The sequence below is a fragment of the Oncorhynchus mykiss genome, chromosome 8 (assembly GCF_013265735.2).
Source record: "Oncorhynchus mykiss isolate Arlee chromosome 8, USDA_OmykA_1.1, whole genome shotgun sequence".
NCBI lineage: Eukaryota > Metazoa > Chordata > Actinopteri > Salmoniformes > Salmonidae > Oncorhynchus > Oncorhynchus mykiss.
Window position 1 is genome coordinate 48,902,324 of NC_048572.1, and position 12,151 is coordinate 48,914,474.

General features: G+C 42.1%; 1 pseudogene; it reads left to right on the forward strand.

Annotated features, from left to right (window-relative positions):
• The first annotated feature begins 613 nt into the window (after nt 1-613).
• Nucleotides 614-12,151, forward strand: part of LOC110530923 — a 28,742-nt pseudogene continuing 17,204 nt past the window's right edge.

Here is a 12,151-nt window from a genome sequence, read left to right on the forward strand (position 1 = left end):
AGGATTCTGATAGAGGTGACACAAAATCCTATAGGGTTGCAAGAATCGTATAGGATCCAATTGAATTACTTTTGATTTCCAATAGGAAAACATTGTCCAATAGGATTCCGATAGGATTGTGAGAAACCAATAGGATTCTTTTAGAACAATCACAAATTATACAGGAATATATATATATATATTTTAAAGATCAGAGCTTTAAAATCAGAGCTCTGTACAGCAGCTAATCTTAACCAAAATTGTATGAAATGTCATATCTTCTCGGTCTGAAATCATCCACGACAACAATACACAGCTTGAAAATGAATTGGCTTTATTGGATTTGCAACTTCACCTATGTTTAGACAGAAATGATAAATTACCTTAACAACGAAGAAGGATCGATAGCAAGCACAAAACATGCACACACTGTCATGTGTAGCCTATAACCGATTTACATGTGTTCTTGTCTTTTAAGGAGTGATTAAATGCTAGGAATGAAAAGGCGAGTAAAACAAAAGGAACAAAAGTATTGCTCTGAAACAGAAGAGTAGCTCCTCTCTCATGGGATGCTGACATTCATAAAATGAACTATTTTGTACGAAACTTTTCGCACCGTTGATTGGTGGATATATTTGATGTAGTGATGTAATTCAATTGGCAAAGATTTCAGGACCATGGACCGCGCCTGCACGTGGTGGTTACTAAGGTACAGAATAACAGTTTCAGTGATAGGCTACTATCACAGCACTTAGCCTAAATTTGGTTAGATTTTGGTAAAAAGAAGTTGAGAGTCGGCTGCATATGGGTGGTGTAGCCAACTGTACCCTACTTTTTCTGTAGTGGAAGTGGCAGCAAAATAAAAGGTGGAAGTGGCAGAGGTCAGGCAGCCGCAGTATAACTTCTATTCGCTCGCTTTCATCTGCGTTGGCCTTTTAACCCTCACTGCATTTTCAGGTCATTTGGACCCCCTGCGAATACAAAATGCTCAGTTCCACGGCGCTCACGTCATCTGTGAAAGTAGTACAATAATATCAACACAGACGGAGAGAGTCTAGTCCTGCGGTGTGTGGATTTTAACTTCCACATGGTGGAGCACAGCCTTATCAAACTTTGTTCTGGTTTTAAACCATGAACTGGGAAACAAAGTTATACATTTGGAAAACAAATTATTCAAAGCAAAACGTTTCTCTGCAATCAACCTTAATGGATTTTAACTCAGAATCCCACATTTTTCGTCCCTCCTAAAAATGCCAACCACACGCTTGTGCTGAGAAAACGGATTGCGATGATTGTGCCCAACGTGAGCCTCGGCGGCTGCACAAGGACCAATGGCGCGTTGTGTGCGGGTGCTGGAGACAGGAATCTGGAAGCGTCATACCGCACCACCTTAAGCCCGACCGGGAACCTGATAGTCGCTGTGTGTTTGGGCTTTATTGGTACCTTCGGATTCCTCAACAACCTCCTGGTTCTCGTCCTCTTCTGCCGCTACAAGGTGCTGCGCTCGCCTATCAACCTGCTACTAATTAACATTTCCTTCAGCGATCTGCTTGTGTGTGTGGTGGGCACTCCGTTCAGTTTCGCGGCAAGTACGCAAGGAAGATGGCTCATAGGAAAAAGTGGATGTGTATGGTACGGCTTTGCCAATTCACTATTTGGTAAGTGTACTACAGAGTTGCTTCATTATTAGCGTTTGGTTATGTTTCAAATGTGGTTGTAAAATAGATATAGGCAATCCTCGATGTGGTGTGCGCTTTTGGAATCTGGCCAGCACAATGCGTAGAGGGGATATGCTTGGTATTCTTTTTTTTATAGTTTAATTTGAATATCACAATTGCATATCGATAGTCATCAGTTCCAACCGTAGCATGCAGGTCTAGATGAATGATGGGTTCTTTCTATTCAAACTTCCATATATCATCAATTAATATCTTGTTTCGACATACCCTTCTGAAGTCTCTGACTCATTTGTGATAGATAATGTGATAGATGTAAAAATATATATATATATATATATATAAATATATATATCTTGTCATACACATTAAATCAGGCTAGTTAAACATTATCTCTGCTTGATTAAACTGCATTATGGTGTTCACTGTAGGCTACATGAAAATAGCTCTGGCATCAAAAACGAATCTTATTTACAGTGTTTAGACATTTTGTTTAGTCTTCATTAGTGTTTAAAGTGCACGCCCGACTGTGTTGTGAGTCAAATTGGTTATTTAGTCTGTTAAAATATAATAGTTTTCACACGATTCATATGCGGTCTTAAAAGGATCATGAAATGCATGTGAGGGCACCAACAGGTCGGCTATCATGTCCTTTCAAAGACCAGATTGTTTTAACAACAGTGTGCTGTCTGTCACATTTTTTGTTGGGAGACTGTAGCAAGAGTGCAAGATTGTAAAGTCGAAGATAGACTCACCATAGGCTTCCTCGCCAAGAATGAGAGTATAGATACAATTGTATTGCACGGGAGATGCTTCAAGAGCTTTAGTCACAATCAACTGTGGCGGTGTGTGTGGATTTATAGCTGTCTATTTACTGATAAACCATGCAGTGATATGGTCCGATGCCTATAGTGTAAAACCATGACATCTGACACGTTTATAACCAAAACGTCAATGTTTAAAACTTATTAAACATTAGGCATGTAGGCACATTAGGTATTTTGATTTGCTAGTATTCTCATCTTTAACACAGGCGTTCAGAATACAGAATTAATCATGATAGTCAGCCTTTTCCACTCAGTTCCAACCAGGAGGACATCTATATCTCCTGAGCGTTTCGATTTGAAACACAAGTGTTTACTTTCCTATCATCCTGTTTTGAGTGCATCTAATCATTAGAAATGTATGTGACCTTCCATGTCTTTTATTCAGTTCAGTGTTAGGAATGTCTGTCACCTTACCTACATTTCAGCACAAGTGAACATGACATTTAATTTAATGCATATTTTTAATTGAGTGGTGTTATTACTCCTTGTTACACCTTGTTAAATCTATTTCTGTTAACTCAAAGTGAAAAAGATGTAGGAGGGGCCTCCTTCTCCTATAATTTTTCCCAGTATGCTTTGTTGCAGGGAGATTTTTAGAATAGTTTGTTTTAATATCTATTTCATTTCCTCATGCACATTGATTAATTAATGAATCTATACAAAGATAAATAACTGACATTTTTCTAAACTAATCCAATCTGTTAGCTAGTCTTGTTTATTAATTCCATCACCATAGTAGTCATTCAGGGTACAGGTTGAGTGTGATAAAATATTCAAATTCTTGAATATCCTCCCTCACTTCACAAACCAGCGTATTGTGACATGCAGGTCTGATGTGGCCCGTGAGCCAGGATTTTCAGACCGCAATGTGGAGGATAACTAGGCCATAACTAAAGGCATTATGTAATGTATAAGATGTTGCCATAAAGAGTTTACTTTTAATTGAAACAAATTCACTAAGGCAGTCACTTGGTGAAAGCTTCAGGAGTATAATTTATGTAATGCAACAACCAGGTCTCTGTCACTAACAAACACAGTCATTGGTGGGTATCTCTCTCATTCACTCAAAAGGCACGCTGGGAAATATGAAAATACGTATTTTACACCCCACAGTGTAAAAACAACACTCCCAGTGTTTAGTGTTTTAAACCGAAGCACATTGTGAGAATAAACGTGTTAATGTGTTTAAAAAGTGTTACAGCGAATAAACATGTTCTGGTGTTTACGATCTAAAAACACTATGACATGTTTTCATTGACATTCTAAATCCCTTGACGCATTTAAAAAGTGTTACAGAAAAGAGTTTAGTTATGTGTTCAGATCATAAACACTAGGCTTTACACTGTACCAGAGATTCAGGATACCAATGACTTAATTTCATGTGATTTCAAGCTAACTGAAATAATCACTTCAACAGTGACTCCAAGTAATTTTATCAGTCCTACTCTGTGATGCTGCTTCAGTCCCTCACAGATGTCTGGAGTTTGGAATTGTGCCATATTGGCTTCTCATGAGTTAAGTTGTCTGAGTGTTAGATCATGAAGGTTATGTAAATACTCCACTGGGGCTTATTCAGAGATATTGGTCTGCCTCTTTGTGTGGTTTTTACTGTTGTTTTTGGAGTTGGGCACCCTCCTAATCTCTCCTAATTGCCCGAAGCCCCGCTCATTTGCTGCCTTGCACATTAAACTGTCCAAAGTCCATTAGTCCATCCAACCAGGCCTCAATAGGCTGTAAAGAAAGAATCACCAATGTTCCTGTGATCTTTTTCCTGATATAAACACAAGTTTATTGAAACTGGCCATATGTGGGATGCTCGGGTTGTTCTAGGCCAGAACCAGTGCATATCCTCTTTTTATAACATCTCAGGCTCTCTGCTATCTTTATACAACAGCATTTAGCAGCTATAGCTCTTTTTAATAGTCTCCATAAGCCTGTTTAAAACACCACTGGCAAATGTGTCCAGACCTGCATTAATACCCATTGGCACCAATAAAATGTCATGTTTCAACCCAGTATTGTACATCCAAACCAGTTTTAACTGCCCCAATCCTACCCAATACTAGTCCCTCTCCTTTGACCACAAATTATAAAAGCTGGAATGTCAGCCCATAAGACATGTTGTCACGAAGATATATACTGTACGTGTTGATTTTCCATCTGCCCCTTAAGAGATGCAGGCAGTGCAGAGACATTCAGTGGGCTAAAATCTAAAAATGGCACATCTGACTTTGTATCATGAATCCATTTTTTTTTCAATTGAATTTTGCTAAACAATGCATGTTCCATTAAAAAGCTTTTCCACACTGGTTTGGCAGTGGCAGTGAGCCATGGCGAACAACAGAATACAACCATCGTTTAGGCCTATTAAATACAGATGCATTTTTCATAAAAAAAATTATGTTTAGTGATACTCCTGCATGGTTTAATTCATAAATTGTTTGGGAAATTAAGTTGAAATGGACAGAAAATTGTTATTTTCTTCTCTTCAACGGCTTACTTCTAAAACAAAAAAAGGGTGCTTTTCGGTAGAGCTATGGGCAGTATCATAAAATATTTACAATTTAATTTCATACAGAAACATTGTTAGTGCATCCCTTCAGGTTAGATAAGTGGTATCCTTGTGACATTGTTAAAACTTTTTATATTCACAGAACTATCTTGACTTTTTCTCTTCTTAAATAGTTTTTTTGCCTCCAACTTGAAAGGAAGCTCACATAGCATCACACCAGCTCCCAGAGTTTTGCCTGGGACATTTCATTTTGATCATTTCAAGTCTCTTAGTCTTGATTTATTGCTTACTAAGTTACCCACTATATGAGACATTTAGTGGTTCCGCATTACTTATCTGAAGTGATAACAGTACGTTCCACAAGGAGCCAATTTACTAACCCTTTGACAAGTTTTGGCATCTGAATCTGAGGCATGGTGTGTGGTCGCTGGGCACTGTTGCTCCCAGACATCAACAAGGCTCGATTTTCCATTGGCTGTGGCTGAGGAATTACTCAGAGTCACTCTTGAAGTGATTATTTCTCAGTTTCAGTGTTATACACTCAGGCTTGTAGGATTTGTCTTATGCAGGCTTGTCAGAAAAATACTCAGTGGAAGAACAATCATAAATGTATCATAAATCATCCTTCTAAGAAATAATCACTTAGAGGGGAACAAAACAGAAAGTATACACATTTATAGTATACACACAATTTAAATGTGTTTGGTATCAAATATTTACGATAGTGTAAACCAAGAGGCTGCAGTAGTCAGCACCCACACATATACTGTTAAGCATCTTTCCATATACACAAGCGTTCGCTAAGCTGAGCTCTGCTGCAACATCAAATCAAAATAAAATGAAATGTTATTGGTCACATACACGTGTTTAGCAGATGTTATTGCGGGTGTAGCGAAACTTTCGTGTTTCTAGCTCCAACAGTGCAGTAATATCTACCAATTTCACAACAATACACACAATACACACACACGAGCAATGTCAGAGCGGCATATAGTAAGATACAGTAGAAAATAATCAAATCAAATTTTATTTGTCACATGTGCCGAATACAACAGGTTTAAACCTTACAGTGAAATGCTTACTTACAAGCCCTTAACTAACAATGCAGTTTTAAGAAAATAAGTGTTAAGATAAAAATAGAAGTAACAAATAATTAAAGAGCAGCAGTAAAATAGCAATAGCGAGGCTATATACAGAGGGTACCGGTACAGAGTTAATGTTCGGGGGCACAGGTTAATCGAGGTAAAATCTACATGTAGTTGGAGTTAAAGTGACTATGCATAGATAATAAACAGAGAGTAGCAGCAGCACAAAAGAGGGGGGAGACAATGCAAATAGTCTGGGTAGCCATTTGATTAGCTGTTCAGGAGTTTTATGGCTTGGGGGTAGAAGCTGTTAAGAAGTCTATTGGACCTAGACTTGGTGCTCCGGTACCGCTTGCCGTGCGGTAGCAGAGAGAGCAGTCTATGACTAGGGTGGCTGGAGTCTTTGACAATTTTTAGGGCCTTCCTCTGACACCACCTGGTGTAGAGGTCCTGGATGTCAGGTAGCTTAGCCCCAGTGATGTACTGGGCCGTACGCACTACCCTCTGTAGTGCCTTGCGGTCAGAGGCTGAGCAATTGCCGTACCAGGCAGTGATGTAACCAGGACGCATGTCTTGATTGCGTTGAGGGAGAGGTTGTTGTCCTGGCTCCAGGTCTCTGACCTCCTCCCTATAGGCTGTCTCATCGTTGTCGGTGAACAGTCCTACCACTGTTGTGTCATCAGCAAACTTAATGATGGTGTTGGAGTCGTGCCTGGCCATGCAATCATGAGTGAACAGGGAGTACAGGAGGGGACTGAGCATGCACCCCTGAGGGGCCCCCGTGTTGAGGGTCAGGGTGGCGGATGTGTTGTTACCTACCCTTACTGAAATAATCACTTCAACAGTGACTCCGAGTAATTTTATCAGTCCTACTCTGTGATGCTGTTTCAGTCCCTCACACATGTCTGGAGTTTGGAATTGTGCCATACCACCTTGGGGCGGCCCGTCAGGAAGTCCAGGATCCAGTTGCAGAGGGAGGTGTTTAGTCCCAGGGTCCTTAGCTTAGTGATGAGTTTTGAGGGCACTATGGTGTTGAACCCGAAGCTGTAGTCAATGAATAGCATTCTCACATAAGTGTTCCTTTTGTCCAGGTGTGAAAGGGCAGTGTGGAATGCAATAGAGATTGCATCATCTGTGGATGTGTTTGGGCGGTATACAATTTGGAGTGGGTCTAGAGTTTCTGGAATAATGGTGTTGATGTGAGCCATGACCAGACTTTCAAAGCACTTCATGGCTACAGACGTGAGTACTACGGTCAGTAGTCATTTAGGCAGGTGACCTTAGTGTTCTTGGGTAGATGCTTGAAAAATGTTGGTGGAATAGACTCAATCAGGGACAGGTTGAAAATGTTAGTGAAGACACTTGCCAGTTGGTCAGAGCATGCTGGGAGTACACATCCTGGTAATCCATCTGGCTCTACGGCCTTGTGAATGTTGACCTGTTTAAAGGTCTTACTCACATCGGCAACAGAGAGCATGATCACACAGTCGTCTGGAACAGCTGACGCTCTCATGCATGTTTCAGTGTTACTTGCCTCGAAGCGAGCATAGAAGTAATTTAGCTCATCTGGTTGGCTCGTGTCACTGGGCAGCTTGTGGCTGTGCTTCCCTTTGTAGTCTGTAATAGTTTGCAAGCCTTGCCACATCTGACGAGCTTCGGAGCCAGTGTAGTACGATTCAATCTTAGTCCTGTATTGACACTTTGCCTGTTTGATGGTTCGTTGGAGGGCATAGCGGGATTTTTTATAAACTTCCGGGTTAGAGTCCCGCTCCTTGAAGGCGTCAGCTCTAGCCTTTAGCTCAGTGTGGATGTTGCCTGTAATCCATGGCTTCTGGTTGGGATATGTACGTACAGTCACTGCGGGGACGACATAATCAATGCACTTATTGATGAAGCCAGTGACTGATGTGGTGTACTCCTCAATGCCGTCGGAAGAATCCCAGAACATATTCCAGTCTGTTGTTAGCAAAACAGTCCTGTAGTTTAGCATCTTCTTCCTCTGACCACTTTTTTATTGACCGAGTCACTGGTGCTTCCTGCTTTAGTTTTTGCTTGTAAGCAGGAATCTGGAGGATAGAATTATGGTCAGATTTGTCAAATGGAGGGCTAGCTTTGTACGCATCTGTGTGTGGAGTAAAGGGGGTCTAGAGCTGTTTTCCCTCTGGTTGCACATTTAACATGCCGGTAGAAATTAGGTCAACTTAAGTTTCCCTGCATTAAAGTCCCCGGCCACTAGGGGCTCTGCTTCTGGATGAGTGTTTTTCTTTTTTACAGCTAATTGAGTGCGATCTTAGTGCCATCATTGGTTTGTGGTGGTAAATAGACAGCTACGAAGAATATAGATCAAAACTCTCCTGGTAAATAGTGTGGTCTACAGGTTATCATGGGATACTCTTCCACAGGCGAGCAAAACCTTGAGACGTCCTTTGATTTCATGCACCAGCTGTTGATTACAAATATACATAGAGACTGCTGTTCTAGCTTGCCGAAAACACGTAAAACTCGACAGACGACTCAGTGAAACATAAGATATTACAGTTTTTAAAGTACCGTTGGTAGGATATACATGTTCGTAGTTTGTCTCTTTCATTATCCAATGATTGTACATTGGCCAATAGGGACCGATGGTAAAGGCAGATTACCCACTCGCCGCCGTTTCATTACAAGGCACCCAGACCTACGTCCCCGATATCTCCGTCTCTTTGTGTCTGGTGTAAATCCTTTGTGTCCGACTTGTTAAAGAAAAAATCTTCTTCCAGTACTGGGTGAATAATCGCTGTCCTTATATAAGAGACGGTGGCAGAAACATTATGAACAAAATAAGTTACAAATAACGTGAAAAAACACACGATAGCACAATTGGTTAGGGGACCGTAAAACGACAGCCTTCTCCTCCGAATAGAGTATATACATATAAGATGAGTGATGCAAAATATGTAAACATTATTAAAGTGACTAGTGTTCCATTATTAAAGTGGCCAGTGATTTCAAGTCTATAAGGCAGCAGCATCTAATGTGCTAGTGATGTCTATTTAACAGTCTGATGGCCTTGAGATAGAAGCTGTTTTTCAGTCTCTCGGTGCCAGCTTTGATGCACCTGTACTGACCTCGCCTTCTGTATGATAGCGGGGTGAACAAGCAGTGGTGGATGATGGCCTTGATTATATTTTTGGCCTTCCTGTGACATAGGTGTAGGTGTCCTGGAGGGAAGGTAGTTTTTCCCCGGTGTTGCGTTGGGCAGACCGCACCACCCTCTGGAGAACCCTGCGGTTGTGGGCGGTGTAGTTGCCGTACCAGGCGGTACAGCCCGTGACTCACCCCGTGATACAGCCCGACAAGATGCTCTAAATTGTGCATCTGTAAAAGTGCATCTGTGAGTGATTTAGTTACCAAGCCAAATTTCTTCAGCCTCCTGAAGTTGAGGAGGCACTGTTGCACCTTCTTCACCACACTGTCTGTGTGGGTGGACCATTTCAGTTTGTCATTAATGTGTACACCGAGGAACCTTAAGCTTTACACCTTCTCCACTGCGGTCCCGTCGATGTGGATAGGGGGGTGCTCCCTCTGCTATTTCCTGAAGACCACGATCAGCTCCTTTGTTTTGTTGACTTTGAGTGAAAGGTTATTTTCCTGGCACCACACTCCCAGGGCCCTCATGTCCTCCCTGTAGGCTGTCTCGTTGTTAGTCATCAGGCCTACTACTGTTGTGTCATCTGCAAACTTGATGATTGAGTTGGAGGCATGCATGGCCACGCAATCAAGGGTGAACTGGGAGTACAGGAGGGGGCTGAGCACACACCCTTGTGGGGCCCAAGTGTTGAAGATCAGCGAAGTGGAGGTGTTGTTTCCTACCTTCACCACCACTCAGGGGCGGCCCATCAGGAAGTCCAGTACCCAGTTGCACAGGTTGGGGTTTAGACCCAGGACCTCGAACTTAATGATGAGTTTGGAGGGTACTATGGTTTTGAATGCTGAGCTATAATCAATGAACAGCATTCTTACATAGGTATTCCTCTTGTCCAGATGGGATAGGTCAGTGTGCAGTGCGATGGCGATTGCATGGATCTGTGGATCTATCGTCTGTGGATCTATTGGGGCGTTAAGCAAATTGAAGTGGGTTTAGGGTGTCAGGTCAGGTAGTGAGTGCTACTGAAGTGAGTGCTACGGGGCGATAGTCATTTAGTTCAGGTACCTTAGCTTTCTTGGGTACAGGAACAATGGTGGCCATCTTGAAGCATGTGGGGACAGCAGACTGGGATAGGGAGAGATTGAATATGCCCATGAACACTCCAGCCAGCTGGTCTACGCATGCTCTGAGGATGCTGCTAAGGATGCCATCTCGGCCGGCAGCCTTGTGAGGGTTAATACGCTTAAATGTGTTTACTCACATCTGCCACGGAGAAGGAGAGCCCACAGTGGTCGGTAGCACTGTGTTATACTCGAAGCAGGCGAAGAAGGTGTTTAGCTGGTCCGGAAGCAAGAAGTCAGTGTCCGCAACGTGACTGGTTTTCCCTTTGTAGTCCGTGATTGTCTGTAGACCCTGTCACATACGTGTAGTGTCTGAGCCGTTGAATTACGACTCCACTTTGTCTTTGTACTGACGTTTTGTCTGTTTGATTGCCTTACGGAAGGAATAACTACACAGTTTGTATTCGGCCATATTCCTAGTCACCTTGCCATGGTTAAATGCAGTGGTTCCTGTTTTCAGTTTTGCGTGAATGCTGCCATCTATCCACGGTTTCTGGTTAGGGTAGGTTTTAATAGTCACAGTGGGTACAACATCTCCTATACACTTCCTGATAAACTCAGTCACAGTGTGTTCGCCGATGTTATTATCAGAGGCTACCCAGAACATATCCCAGTCCGCGTGATCAAAACAATCTTGAAGTGTGGATTCCAATTTGTTAGACCAGCGTTGAATATTCCTTAGCACTGGTACTTCGTGTTTGAGTATCTGCCCATAGTAGCAGTGGTTGAGTGTTTTAGCAGCGCGAGTACTACAGTCAATGTGTTGATAGAACTTCGGTTGCGTTTTCCTCAAATTTGCTTTGCTAAAATCCCCAGCTACTGTAAATGCAGCCTCAGGATATGTGGTTTCCAGTTTGCCTAAAGTCCAGTGAAATTCTTTGCGGGCCGTCGTGGTATCGGCTTGAGGGGGAAGATACACGGCTGTGACTATAACCAAAGAGATGTCTCTTGGGGGGGGAATACAGTCTGCATTTGATTGTGAGGTATTCTAGGTCGGGTGAACAAAAGGACTTGAGTTCCTGTATGTTATCACAATCACACCATGAGTAGTTAATCATGAACCATACACCCCCACCCTTTTCCTTCCCAAATGTATTCCTGTCTGCGCAATGAACTGAGCTTTGGGTATATCCCGAGAGAGCCATCTTTCCGTAAAACAGGGTATGTTACTATCCCTGATGTCTCTCTGGAAGAAAATCGTCTCCGTGAGCTCGTCAACTTTATTATCCAGAGACTGAACATTAGCGAGTAATATACTCGGACTTGATGTCCACTCTGAATCCCTCTTCTCTGCCGGCGGTATTTTGGATCAGCCTCTGGAATCAGTTCAATTGCCCTGGGGGGGTACGAACAAAGGATGTGATTTGGGAAATTCGTATTCCTGATCGTAATGCTGGTGAGTTACCGCCGCTCTGATATCCAAAAGATCTTCCTGTCTGTATGTAATAACACAAAAAATATTCTGGGCTAATAATGTAAGAAATAACACATAAAAAACAAAATACTGCTGCCCTATCTATCTGCACCGTTTTCTTGGTTGTTTTTCTTGACAGCTGTGTGACAACAAATACTGACAAGGAAAACCTCTCACTTCATATTCTCTTTCAGGCCAATTCAGAGGTGAGGTAAGTGTACACAACTCAGACTTTCATGTAAAATCATTAATTGATGTCAATGGGTGACTTATGTGGACATTTGTGTTAAGTGTGCAGATCTCAAGTTGTAACACCGTCTTTATTCTATGTTGTTAGTTGCCCAGCATAGGAACATCATATCGCTGAATAAGCAATCTCCCTAAAGAAAAGCACACTAACTTACCCTCAA